Source organism: Callithrix jacchus, chromosome 15 (genome assembly GCF_049354715.1).
Source record: "Callithrix jacchus isolate 240 chromosome 15, calJac240_pri, whole genome shotgun sequence".
Taxonomy (NCBI): Eukaryota; Metazoa; Chordata; class Mammalia; order Primates; family Cebidae; genus Callithrix; species Callithrix jacchus.
In genome coordinates, this window is record NC_133516.1 from 29,322,764 (window position 1) to 29,336,809 (window position 14,046).

Here is a 14,046-nt window from a genome sequence, read left to right on the forward strand (position 1 = left end):
GTCTCAGTATTCCCTGACCACAGGACGCAAAAGAACTTCACTGAAATGCCAGGTCCCTGAACCTTCATAGGGTTTATCTCCCACTAAATGTGGAACTAGTGTGTCTTAACAAGGCTTCCCGTGCACTAGCCCTCTTTTGTTTGCCCTGACTGATCGGCATGATGTTATTGACATAATGAATTCAATGTGATGTTCTCTGGTAGATCCAGGCGATCTAGGTCTTGTTACACTGTATGATGACAGAAGGCAGGAGAATTCACACGGCTGTGAGTAAAAACCATACATGAACAGATTTGTCTAGTCTACCTAAATGCAAACCATTTTTTATTCCCTTTTCTAAATGGAAAGGAAAATGATGGATCCACCATATTAATAACCACATACATGCGCATGAGGTCTTATTAATATGCTCTAGCAATGATCTCACATCTGGCACAGCAGCTGTGATCAGGGCTACTATTTGATCAAGTCTGTAGAAGTCTAAGTTTATGGAATCCACCCAGTTTCTGCAGGGTCCAGACTGATAAGTTAAACAGAGACGTGATAAACCAGAACACCACCCAGGTCTTTAGTGGTGACACTAAGTATCATCCTCCTCAGGTGGGATGTTGTTTTTTATTTACTCTTGTGGCTGGGAGGAGAGTTTTGGAGATTTCCATTTGGCCTTTTTCACTAAGATAGTTCTTACTGCACAGGCCAAGGACCTTATGTTGTGATTACACCAACTGTGAAGAGACCAATTCCAATTTTACCCTCGAGAACTGTAGAAATGACCCCTGCTGGGTCTCCAGATCCAACAGACCTACTGTAATGGAAGCCAGGACTTCGCTTATTACCTGGACCTCATAAGTTCCCTCTCTAACAGGAAGATCATAATGATGCTCTGGGTCTCTGAGTGTTAATGTTAACTGAGACCCTGTGTCCAATAGCCCTCAAAATGTCTAGGGATTCTCCTTCCTATACAGCCATCCAAGAAAATGACCGTAAGTCCCTTTGAGAAGAACGGGGACAATCATTACAGTATATTCTTGCTGTGGTATAAGAAGTCGACCTCCTAGAGACTCAGCCATCTCAAGTCAACAGAATCTGAAAATTAGCTACTGTTGTCGTTCAGGCTTCTAAAATCCACCCTAGTCATGGTTTGACCTATCCCCTGGCATCTTTGCCAGGTGTTAAATCTCTTGTTTCAATATAGTACCTTGGAGTCAATGAATTCTTTCTTACCCAGCCATGCCAAGTAGACTGGGACCTAAAATAGCCACCAGAAGAAGACACACAGGCATTCTACTCATCACGGTTCTTACATGCCTTCCTTATTTATGTTTCCCATTTTAAACCCTGCCTTCCCCTCAGCTCCCACCCAAAATCAAAATGGTTGCTTTGGATGGAATCCAGCCACTCCCCCTTTACTAGTTTTGGTTAATAAAATCACTTTCTTTCTACCAGACCTTGTTAATTGGACTCTGCAAGTGGTGAGCATCTAGACCTGAGTTCTAGATGGTTACATGGGTAACACGTCTTTAAATGTTTTCGATAGACAGATACCTGGAAAGCCACAGCAAGGGTATTGAAACAACGGTTAGCCTCACAGCAATCCCTCACACACTGCCAGATAAGTCAAATAACACAACGAGAATTTTTAAAGAATGAGATCAGTATTGCCACCCGCTCCAGCAGCAGGAGGCTGCCCTGGGAATATGGGTCACCTGTCTTGTGGCTGCTATGAACTGGGGCTAGCAGACACTTAGGTAAAAATGCCACAACACTCTGTTGCAAAAATTTAGCAGCTTCCTTCTTCATTAAGCACCCTCCTGGCAGTTCGATGTTTTTGAATAGATTCCAGAATTCAGAAAAAAAGATTATTCTGATAATTTTTACTACTTGGTAGTTGCTTCACTGAAGGGACTGATTCTTGGAGTTCTCTACTCCCCCATTTTCATGTCATTCCCTCAATACATTTCACATACATAAGTGATCACACCTGCAGAGTATCCTTTCCACAGGATGTCCTGCAGGTCACCACCAGGGAAACCTTTGGCAATTGAGCTGTAACATTTTTCCATGAGCTACCTGAGCCTCTCTCACCACAGAGAGTGGCATTCTCCTTGCCTGCCAGACAGTGAGTGAGCCAGCTCCACATCCCCAGCTCACTGCCTGCTGTCTATACATTAATTTGTGTCTGCCAAGCAACAGACATCAAAATGGAATTAGAAGTACCAGAATTTTTGGAGGTGAGGGAGCAAAAGAAGGTGGAAGAAACTTCAGACCACACATCAGATTTAAAACCTGTGGGACAAGAGAGAGAAGGAAAGATGATATTTTTAAAAATTTTCTTAAAGACAGGGTCTGGCCTAGGCTGGAGTGCCAGAGCCTGATCATAGCTCATTGCAGCCTCAAACTCCTGGGTTCAAAGGATATTCCTACCTCAGTCTCCTAAGTAGCAGGGACTACAGGCATGCACCACTGAATCAGAGACAGAGTTTTGCTGTGTTGCCCAGGCTGGTCTCCAACTCCTGGCCTCAAGGTATCTTCCCACTTTGGCCTCCCAAAATCCTGGGAGCCACTGTGTGCAGCCTTTAGGAAAAATCTTATACTGCAGCACAGTTTCAAGAAATAGGCACCCAGGGCAATGAGGAATCTTCAAGCCAAAATCGCCCACTGCATGGGTCCAGCATCTCACCAACATGGGCCTGGCTCAACACTCCTGCCACACTCAGTGCTTGGCTGGGAGCATCCAGCTGAAGTCTGACCTCAGCACAAGCGGAGGGGTTCGGCTTACTCAGAGGGGCAGCGAGGGAGACTATCAGTCAAGCAGGCTATTCACAAAAGGAGATCTCAGCAATGCGTTTTCAGAGTCATCACAGATTTAAATGTTTGTTTTTGTTTTTTGTTTCTTGAGATGGCGTCTAGCTCTGTTGCCCATGCTGGAGTGCAGTAGCACAATCTCGGCTCACTGCAATCTCTGCCTCCCAGGTACAAGTGATTCTCCTGCCTCAGCCTCCTAAGTAGCTGGGATTACAGGCACCCACGACCATGCCTGGCTAATTTTTGTATTTTTAGTAAAGACAGGGTTTTACCATGTTGGCCAGGCTGGTCTCGAACTTTTGACTACAGGTGATTCACCCACCTTGGCCTCCCAAAGTGCTGGGATTACAGGTGTGAGCCACTGCACCCAGCCTAAATGTTTGTTTTTCATCTTTCTAGCAGCAACGAAGTCATAAATAATGGCCTTATGCCTCTCTCAAAGTAGACAGCAGAGTTATGCAACGTTCTTGGTCTGGTGGGCATTTTCTGAAGTACAGATAAGAAGCAAACCATTGAGCTTCAGGATGAAGACATGGTCCAGTTGAGTGAAGCCTCAGGCGTTTCTCAAAAATTGCTTTACTGAGCTCTCTTAGAAGTCTGATGAAAAATAAAATACGGAAAGGAAATAAAAAGTCTTCTTTCTCCCATTCTTCTTGTTTTAATTTGAAATGCTGTATATCCACTGGGTTTTCCCCTTCTTGGTAATGGAAGTTTTAGTGTTTATGATGTAAATTTCACATTGTTCTCCACTGAATTATTTTCAGTCCACAAAAAGTTGATCATGTTTCCTCTCAGATTCAGAATACATACGGTCCTTTTGATCTTCTCCTGAGTGAAGAAAGCCAGTTTCTATATCTGTCTATCAGATGGTCTCCAGGGAGGCCTCTTTGGCTGTGGGCATGGTGTTGTCTCTGCTGAGTCTTGGCTGGACCTGGGTGAGCCTGTTGGTCTCAGATGACATAAAAGGTGAGCAGTGCCTCTGAGAGCTGATAAAAGGAATGGCTTGGGGAGATCTCTGCATAGCCTTCATGAAGAAGATGCCTATTAGTAAGATAGATCAAAGTCCTGTGGATATTAAATTTTTCATCAGCCTCATAGAACTACCAGCAAATGTAACTACTGTTTACAGTAATACCAGCTCACTAAGAAGACTCAGTTTTACTGGAAATGTAGCTTCAACCATGAGGAAGGTGTGCAGCCTAATCTCGCTTTGGGATTTCACCATCAATGAGAAACCAATCTTGCTTAACGTTTTCCCGGGAAGTTTTGCTTTTCACACAAGAAACATGAAATTCCAGGTTATAAACAATTTCTATAAACAGTTAACTCTTTAAAATACTCAGGTCATATTTTCCTGAGTCAACAATGGAGATTTCTTTTTAGTTGCACACGTTCTGAATTTGACTGTGAAGTTTTGGGAGGGATGTTCGCTAAATGCTTCCTTGGAGGCCATGCCTCTGAGCCTTCTTGACATGACCGTGTCTGACTCCAGACACCCTGGGTGCAAAGCTGTGTGTGCTCTCACCCATGGCTTCCTACATACTCTGTTCATGGTGAGAGAAATGGAATCTGACTACTGCAGAAAGTTTGGTGTTTCCCGCTGGCAGGTAAAGTTTTTCTAAATTGTTTAATTCCATTTTTGTCTAGTTGGCCAGAGAGCCTATAGTTTTTCTTTCTTCTTCTTCTTTTTTTTTTTTTTTTTTGGAGATGGATTCTCGTTCTGTTGCCAGGCTGGAGTGCAAAGCTTTCTCACTTTGGTTCCGTCCCTTATGGTCTTTTCTCTCCATAATTTGTTTTGGGACTCCCCATACTATGGTTTTATAATGGCAATATCATTCACATCCATCAAATTCACTCTTTTAAAGTATAAGATTTAGTAGCATTTGGTATATTCACAAAGTTGCACGATTATCCCCATTAATTCCAGAATTGTTTTAGCACCCCCTCAAAGACCCATTAGCAATCATTCCCCATCCCCCCATTCCCAACCCCCGCCAATCACCAATCGACTTTCTTTCCATACGGGGTTGCTTATTCTGAGCATTTTCTTAAAATGGAATCATACAATATGTGGCCTTTTGTGTCCAGCTTTTTCACACCATAATATGTTCAAAGTTTACCCATGTTCTAGCATAAATCAGTACTTACTCCTTTTTTACGGTTGAAGGATAATTTTTGTACGGATATACTATATTTTGTTTTATCCATCCATCAGATCACACAACATAACGACATTTGTGTTGTATTCACCCTTTGGCTGTGATGAATATGTTTCTATAAACATTCACATACAATTTTAATGTCTCCTATAGTCCTAGGCATGCATTTTTGGTAGAGACAAGGTTTCACTGTGTTGTTAGTGAAAATATATATATATAAATTTAAAGTAGTTTTATTAACAGCGAAATTATACAGAAAGTGCAGTTTCCTCACGCCTTTAGCTCCCCACCTATTAACAGAGTAAGTAAGATGAAAGCCCTTCTCTGTTGCCCCATCAGGGCTAGTAATACTAAGTGTCTCACTATTATTGATAGCCGCAGGGTGATTCCTCTCCTTGTTAGTTTCTCTAAACACAACCCACACCTTTGGAAAGAGGCCCTATAGTTCAATCTGTCAAGAGGATCATCTGTCTCTTGCTGCAAATTTGACCAATACAGAACAATATTAAAATCACCTGGCATCGGTGAGAGCATTGAGTGAATGGGCATGGAGAATTACGGTAAATTCTAGAACAGAGGTCCCCAACCTCCTTCACGGTACTTAATCTGTGTTCACAGCACTGGTCTATGGCCTGCTAGGAACTGGGCCACAGAGCAGGAGGTGAGCGGCGGGCGAGTGAGCAAAGCTTCACCTGTATTTACAGCCACTCGCCATCACTGGCATCGCCACCTGAGCTCCGCCTCCTCTTTGATCAGCAGCATTAGATTCTCATAGGAGTGCAAAGCCCACTGTGAAGTGCACATGTGAGGGATCTAGGTTGCAGGTTCCTTATGAGAACCTAATGCTTGATGATCTGTCACTGTCTCCCATCACCCCTTGATAGGACTGTCTCTAGTTGCAGGAAAACAAGCTCAGGGCTCCTACTGATTCTACATTATGAAGAGTTGTATAATTATTTCATTATATATTACAATGTAATAATAATATAAATAAAGTGCACAATAAATATGACAAGCTCGAATCATCCCGAAACCATCCGCCTGCCTCCAGTCTGTGGAAAAACTATTCCACAAAACCGGTCTCTAGTGTCAAAAGGTTGGAGACCACTGTTTTAGAAGATTCGTGTGGCAGGATTACAGATTAGAAGGTTTAATCAGTGCCAGGACTATGGCTGGAGAGGAGGGTAGACATCCATTCCAGAAGATGTCTTTTGTGTTGTGCCAACCAGTGGACTGAGAAGTGGGACGCTAGGAGGCTGCTCTGTGATTGGTGGAGGGAATTCACACTAACCACAGGAAGCCACCCATGACATCATGTATAAGACAGTAGGAAGGAGAAACTGAACAAGCGGGTGTAGCAGAACTGCACAGGAGGCAGTGCAGAGAATTACATACATAGTTGAACCAATGGGATTAAGAACTAGATGTTGGATTTTTTTTTTTTTTTTTTTTTTTTGGTGGAGACAGGGTCTCACTATGTTGCCCCAGCTGGAGTGCAGTGCCGCAAACAAGGCTCACTGCAGCCTCAACCTCTTGGGCTCAAGTAATCCTCTCACCTCAGCCTCCTGAGTAGCTGGGACTACAAGTACGTGCCACATGTCCAGCTAATTTTTAAAATGTTTATAGAGGCAGGGTTTCACTATGTTACGGAGGCTGGTCTCAGACTCCTGAGCTCAAGAGATCCTCCACCTTGGCCTCTCTAACTGCTGGGAGCCACCGCACCCTTTTACACCCGACCTTAGCAAGGAGTCTGCTTCACAGCACACACTCAATGACTAACACCGAATGAATTTAGTCCAGCCAAGCCTTGAGCTCTGCCCAGCAGGCTATCAGTATTTGACTATACTAAACATTTCATTTAAAAAATGCTCTGAGGCTGGGCGCGGTAGCTCACACCTTTAATCCCAGCACTTTGGGAGGCCGAGGCAGGCAGATCATCTGAGGTCAGGGGTTCAAGACTATCCTGACCAACATGGTGAAACCCCATCTCTACCAAAAATACAAAAATTAGCTGGGCATGGTGGTGTACACCTGTAATCCCAGCTACTTGGGAGGCTGAGGCAGGAGAATCACTTGAGCCCGGGAGGCAGAGGTTGCCGTGAGCCAAGATTGTGCCACTGTACTTCAGCATGAACAACAGAGTGAGATTCCGGAAAAAAAAAAAAAAAAAAAAAAAAGCTCTGCATGCCTGCCTCTAACCAAAACTAAATACTCATTGCTGAGTCACTTTTACTGTGGAAAAATGACTCATCTGCTTGACATTGCTCTTTCACCAAAGGGCCTTCTGTAGTTTCACCTTTGCAATTTAAAACTTATAGTGAAATTAAATTCTGTTACTTATTGTGGCTGTGTACCATCTTAAACTATCATTAATCGCAAAGACAGATGATACCAAGGAGTGATTTCAATGCCGCATCTGCAAGCAGTGGAAAAGTGCAAGCTGGAATCAGTCTCTGCCAAGGTGCAGCCCCCAAGAGACTGAGGCATCTGTGTAGAAACCAAACACATGCCTTTTTTTCCTCTGTGTTTATAGAACTGTCTTCTGCTTATGGTCATTGATTCTGGATTTCCACATACACAGGTATATAAAGTTTCCCATTTTAATAAATTCCCATTTTTAAGTAAAGTATAGAAAAACTCTAAAAGTTAAATGATGAATAGTGGATTTGGCAAGGACTGTTCTGTTTACCTAGTACTGCGCTGTTTACCTAGTACTGCACTGTTTACCTCGTGCCATTGTTTTGGGATCGCACTAAAAAGCCCTCCCAATATTGAAACAATAGGTAGTGTTTATTTTGCTCAGGAATCTGGGGCTGACTGGACTGCCAGGCAGTTGTTGCCTGGGGGCATCTCTAAGGTCCCAGTCCATGGAGGCTGCAGTCACACGCAAGTGTCCTCACTCACACGCCCAGTGTCTGGGCTGGTAAGACTCCAGGCGCTGAATGTCGGATAGGCTGGGTCTACTGGGTCTCTCTCTTTGTGGTGCCCCCACAGAGCAGCTCAGGGCTGCCAGACTGCTTGCATGATGGTTAAAGGCTCCCAGAGCAAGTATCCCAGAAGAAGTGGCAGGACCTGTGTGGCTTTCTCTAAGCAGCGTCAGAAGGCACTTGGCTCCCTCCTGCTGCAATCATCAAGGGTGTGGTTTAAGGGCCTGGCCTCTGCATCTTGATGGGGAGAGTGTGGAAGAACTGGTGGATGTGTTTGACAGCCACCACCAAAGCAGAAAAAAATGACTGAGAGGCTGAACGTTAAGGGATGGGAGAAATGCCTCTGCAGGTGTTGAAAGCCTTTCTCACGTGGGGTTTGCCTGATCTTCCCACAACTCATTTCCCAGCTCTCTGCATTCTGCAAAGCCAAGACTGTCTACCTCTGGACATTTGTCCCTGCCTGCCCCTCTGCCCCGCAAGCCATTCCTCCATCCGGCAAATTCATTCAAGATCCAGTTCCATGGTGCCGTCTGCCGAGACAGGGCCCGGCGTCTGCCCTCCTCCTGCCATGACCACACAGACTAGGCATGTTTTCCAGGTTCTTCCTCCAGCAGGACCAGGCACACAGGAAACCAATGACCACTCACTTCACCAAGGTCACCTTTCCTCAGAGGCGCTGGCAAGGCTTGCTATGGAAGCACAGGTTGATTTCAGCTCACCTGCTGTCACCCATTCTTGTCCCTGGGGATGCCTTGGCTGAACTTGAAAGAAATGCAGGAACTAGTGATGCATGGTCCTGTGCTAGTGCCTGAGACAGGCCAGGGCTCTCCTGCAGCCACTTGTCAGCACTGCTCAGAGGATGTGCCGGTGCGTGGGTGCACCTGCTTGCTCGTATGTCCCCTTCACTTCTCATAGTGGGCCTGGTTTTGCTCAATGACAGCAGGGTATAAAAGATCCCTCCTGGCTTGAAACAGGGGCTCCCTGAGGTCAAGGTGACTCCCATGTGCCTGTTGGCCCCCTTCTCTCTCCGCCACTTCTCTCTGCCCCCTTTAGAAGGGTCCACCCACATTTCCCATGACGATCAAAGCAATTGTGTGGGAGAGAAGAGCTTGCCTCTGAAGGCAGGCCTTGGAGATAACCCCTTACCTCTTCCTCGTGGTCCTGTGTGGACCAGGCCACACAGACCCAGAGCCCTTACTGCACCAGGCACCACTGCCCCAGCTCCAGGCTGCCACCCTCTGGGCTCCAGCAGCTGGGGGTGCAGAGAGCACCTGGCTCCTCAGAACTCAGAGGAAGTACCTCAATGCTACGCTGGGCAGCTCGGCCATGCAGGTCCTTTCAAGCCTTCAGAGCAGAGAAAGAAGTCAGTGTCTCCAGAGCCGACAGTGGGCAGGGCACACCCGTCCCAGCCACCAGCAACCTTCACCCAAGGGCACCCCATGCACTGTGGTCAGCTCTGTCTTCACACTCCCTGGCATGGGCTGCAGCCCTGCTCCGGGCCCCAGGAACCGAGGAAGACAGCCAAATCCCAAGGGGCACAAGGTCACATGGCCCTGCAGCTCGGTCCCCCGTTGTCCAGGCTGTGACTTCCTACTCCTGTTCCTTCCCTCCAGGAAAAGTCACATGTTCTACCCACCCTCTCCTGCACCTCCCTCCATCCCTGGGTCCAGAACTGCTTGTGGGTCAGTGCTGAGGGATTTCCCACTGAGCAGACCTCAGGTGTGGACTTGAGGAGAGAGGTGATGCTTCAGATCCTCCTCGCTCACTTCTCGGCTTGGTGCTGGGGCAAACAACCTGAAAACCGACCTGAGTCTCCATGAGTGCTGCCCTCCCCCTCTCCAACCCCAGCACCAAGGGGCCCAGTGGGTCTTATTTCTGTTGGAAATTTCGCTGTGGGGTGGTTTGGAGTCCTTGTCATTCTCTTCCCTGCCCTTGATCATGGATGTGTGTTACTGTTTCCATTTGGAGCAGGGTCCTTGAGGGACAGGGTCATGGCTCCTCAGCCTCCAGGCTGTCATCAATAGTGTTCTGAGCAGGGCACAGTGGCTCATGCCTGTAATCCCAGCACTTTGGGAGGCCAAAGTGGGCAGATTATTTGAGGTCAGGAGTTCAAGATCAGCCTGGACAACACGGTGAAATGCTGTCTTTACTGAAAATACAAAACTTATCCAGGTATGGTGGCACTCACCTATAATCCCAATTACTTGGGAGGCTGAGACAGGAGAATCACTTGAATCCAGGAGGCGGAGGTTGCAGTGAGCCAAGACTGTGCCACTGCACTCCAACCTGAGCGACAGAGCAAGACTCCCTCTCAAAAGAAAAAAAAAAACAAACCAGTGTTCTGAATTATTCAAGGCCTGTCCTGGAGTTAAACTGAACCCTTCCCTCTAACCCCCCAACTAGCCCCACACTGAAGAGTGACAACTACCTTGACTACCCCGCTGTTCCATTCATTAGACTAGATTGGATGGGAGGGGGAGGAGGAGGGCATCCAAGGTGCTGGGGAGCTGTAGGTAGCCTCATTGTTGTCATTCATTCACTGAATGGACCTTGCACAGGGCACAGTACAAGGTCCTGGGGATGTAGTAGTGGCCAAGACAGAGGAGGCCTCGCCCTGCCCTCCCAGGCACCCGGTCCAGCAAGGAGCGGGGATTTAGCCAGGAGATGGTGTCAGTGAGGACAAAACATGCACAGTGACGGGGGCAGGGAGAAGGCAGAGGCGGCAAACCGCTGTCAGGGAAGCCTCTCGTGGGAAGCACTTTTTAGCCTGGAACCTGAGGGACAAGAACGAGCCTGCTCTGGGGAGAGTAAGGGCCAGGCAGAGGACACCAGTGCAGGGCCATGAGGTGGGAGAGGCTCGGGGGCTCCAGGAACAAGAACACAGGTGGCAGGAGTGACGAGAGCACAGAGAGCAAAGAGGGTAGGAGTCATAAGGGGCAGGCAGAGGGATTCCAGGGCGACCCCAGGGACCAGTCCTGTGAGTCAAGAGAAAGAGGCTGATGTGTTCTAGGCACTGAGAAGCCATGGAGGGGTGTGAGCTGGGCTGATTTCATGAAGCTGCCTCTGGCTGCCATGTTGACACCTGGCTGGGATGGGGGCAGGAAGGCAGCAGGAAGACCAGGGAGGAGGTTGGGGCGGGAAGCGTCCAGCTGGGATGGGACCAGGGCCTGGAGAAGGGCATGCATGGGCATGGAGAGAAGCAGATGTGCCCAAGACCCCCGCTGCCTTTGGGCTGACAGAGGTGCTGATGGAACAGAGGTGGGGACGAGGAGGGAGGAATCCCAAATCAGAGCGCTCAGTACTTAGGGCACGCTCTCAATCAGGGCCTGACCAGGGATGAAGGGAAGCTGTGCTCTGAAGGTGGGTGATGGAGGGGTGTCACATCTCTGTTAGGAGACTCGTGGAGAATGCGCTGTGACTCTGCTCCCTGGGAAGCCTGCACATACCCGTGCAGGCCACACAAGCAAGGCCCCACGGCAGTCCAACCCGCGCCTCGGCTGAATACCCTACAAGTCCTCCTGGAGCCAGGGAAGCTACGACTTGGGTGACGCTACTGCGTGGCCTTTCTCAGCTGCAGGCTACAAAATTGCTTGGCTGTAATATGGGGACAGCTCCTAACTGGCTGAGTAACCCTCTGCACACACTGTCATCCGACCCCTCTGGGTCAGAGTCAGATCGTGGGACGAGGGACGAAAGGAGCTGACCTGCCCATCTTGCTTCTGCTGTTCTTGTGAATGATAAACTGTCTGAATCCATGTGGGCTCATTGTCTCGACCCTGGCTGGATGCATGGAAGTATGCCAACTCCACCAGCAGCTGCGATCATGTAGACACCAGGTCGTCGCTTGTAAATTGCTTCACAGTTTGACAAATTGGTCCCAAACGTGGGGCCAGTGAGGGTACAATGCCTTTCTGCAGAGAAGACAGAAGAGGCCTACGTGGCTGACCAAAGAAGGGAGGTGGAAGGCACTGAGGTCACCCAGGTCACCCAGGGATGGTGAGAGGAGGGAACAGGGCGCTCCTCTGTCCCACCTGCTGAGGAATGTTTGCAGGCTGAGGAGCAAGAAGTAGAATTGAAACCAGCTACCCAAATGCTGCCCCTCCTGATGTCCAGAGAGTCCTGGGGCTCAGGGAAATTTGAGAAAAAAAAAAAAAAGGCCAGGCGCGGTGGCTCGTGCCTATAATCCCAGCACTTTGGGAGTTGGGAAGATCACCTGAGGTCAGAAGTTCAAGACCAGCCTGGCCAACATAGTGAAACCCCGTCTCTACTAAAAATATAAAAATTAGCCAGGCGTGGTGACAGGCGCCTTTAATCCCAGCTACTCTGGAGGCTGAGGCAGGAGAATCTCTTGAATCCAGGAAGCAAAGGTCTCAGTGAGCCGAGATCGTGCCACTGTGCTCCAGCCTAGGCAACAACAGTGAAACCCCATCTCAAAAAAAACAAAAACAAAAACAGACAGGAGGAAATAGCGGGGGAGGCTGGGTCAGGGGCCAGGTAGGAGTGAGCAGCTCTGCACATCAGCCGAGGCTATGGCTCCTGGCTGCAAGGTCTGCTCCCAGCGGGGAAAGGCCACAGTTAGAGCTGTGACCCGGGTTCAAGGGCACATCTGGGAGCCCACCAGTCTTCGCCTGCCCAGCCACAGGGTGGCAGTAAAGCAGCAGAGAATGGAAGAGAGCAGGGGCCACTGCACCTAGGAGCTGGAGAGGAAGAGGTACGTAAGGAAGCCATCCAGCAGCTATGCTGACTGCCCTTCCCACCGCCCAATTCATCCTGAAGAGCCCTGAAAATTATAAGTGTGTGTGGCAGGCAATTATTCAGCCTGGAGCCAGTCGCAGCAGGATGCCGGCAGTCAGCAGAGGTGATCCTGGTGTTCTACTGCAGTCACCTGACAGACACGGCTCAGCACACCCCCTTGAGTGGCAGTCACTGGCTTGCAGCTGGGTGTAGGTGGACACTGAGAGACCAGCTCCCCATGCATGGTTCCTCCCAGGCAGCCCCCTAGAGGGTGGGCCTGGAGGAAAGACGCCAACACAGTGGACACTGCCCAGCAAACATCTGTCACCAAATGACAGGGGACAACCAAGGGTGGAGGAAGCCAGGCATCAGTGGAATCTCCCACCTGCCTGAAAAAGTGGCCAGTCACCCGCCAGGCGTAGCTACCCCAGACCTGGGGTCTGCACCAGCACCTCAGGCTCCTGTGGACTTCGCCACAGCACAGTCCCTGAGGAGGCCTGGGCCTGAGTCACAGCACCAGCCAAGCTACAGCACCACAGAAAAAACTGACGACAGCCACAGATGAAGAAAGAGGCCTGCACAGGGCACACGTGCAGGCTGTGGTGCTTGCCCTCCAAAATGCACCTCCTTACATTCTCACTAGCTGGCAGCCAGTAGCCAGTGGGCTACCGTGTGGTCTGGCACTTCACAGTGGAAGAACTGGATGTCAGCTTCCAACCCTGGTAGGAGCAAACATTAGGCCACAGATCACACAGGGCCTGTGGCCTCTGGAAACCCATGGAACAGGACCCCTTGGCAGTGAATGTCAGTGAAGCCAACAAGCTGACCTATTCCGCACAGTCCAGGTAAGGATCCGAGCCACCCGGATGCCCCATCATGCGGGGCCTGGCCATTCATCTATAGCTCAGGACTAGGGCCCACGTCAAAGCCTAGTGAGGCCAGCACACGAGGCCAAGCCAGCCTGCATGTGTACCAGCTCCACCGTCAAGTGACAAAGTGACTCCAGTGCACACAGCGACCTGTGCACTCCAGTACACTGACCTAGCCAGTCCTGGCAGACAGACTCCGTGGACCCCCTCCCCTCCTGCCAGGAGCACACAGGGTGCTGACGACAGTAGATGCCTTTCTTGGGTATGACACAGCAATTCCCCCTGCGGGGAGTGTGCGCCCTGCTGCTTGAGAACTCCTGTGTACTGCTGCCTATCTCAGCTCCTGGAATACATCCAGTCACAGCCAAGAGAACCAGCAACAGGCAGCTCCCTGGGGGCTGTGCGACAGTTCATGTCCCCTACCACCCACAGACAGCAAGTGCCATTAAAAGATGAAATGAACTAACAAACTTGAAGAGATAAGTAGACTCTTAATTGTGGCAATTCTCCAAGAAAGTGTCACTCATTTAAATAAAATATTTAGTCATGACG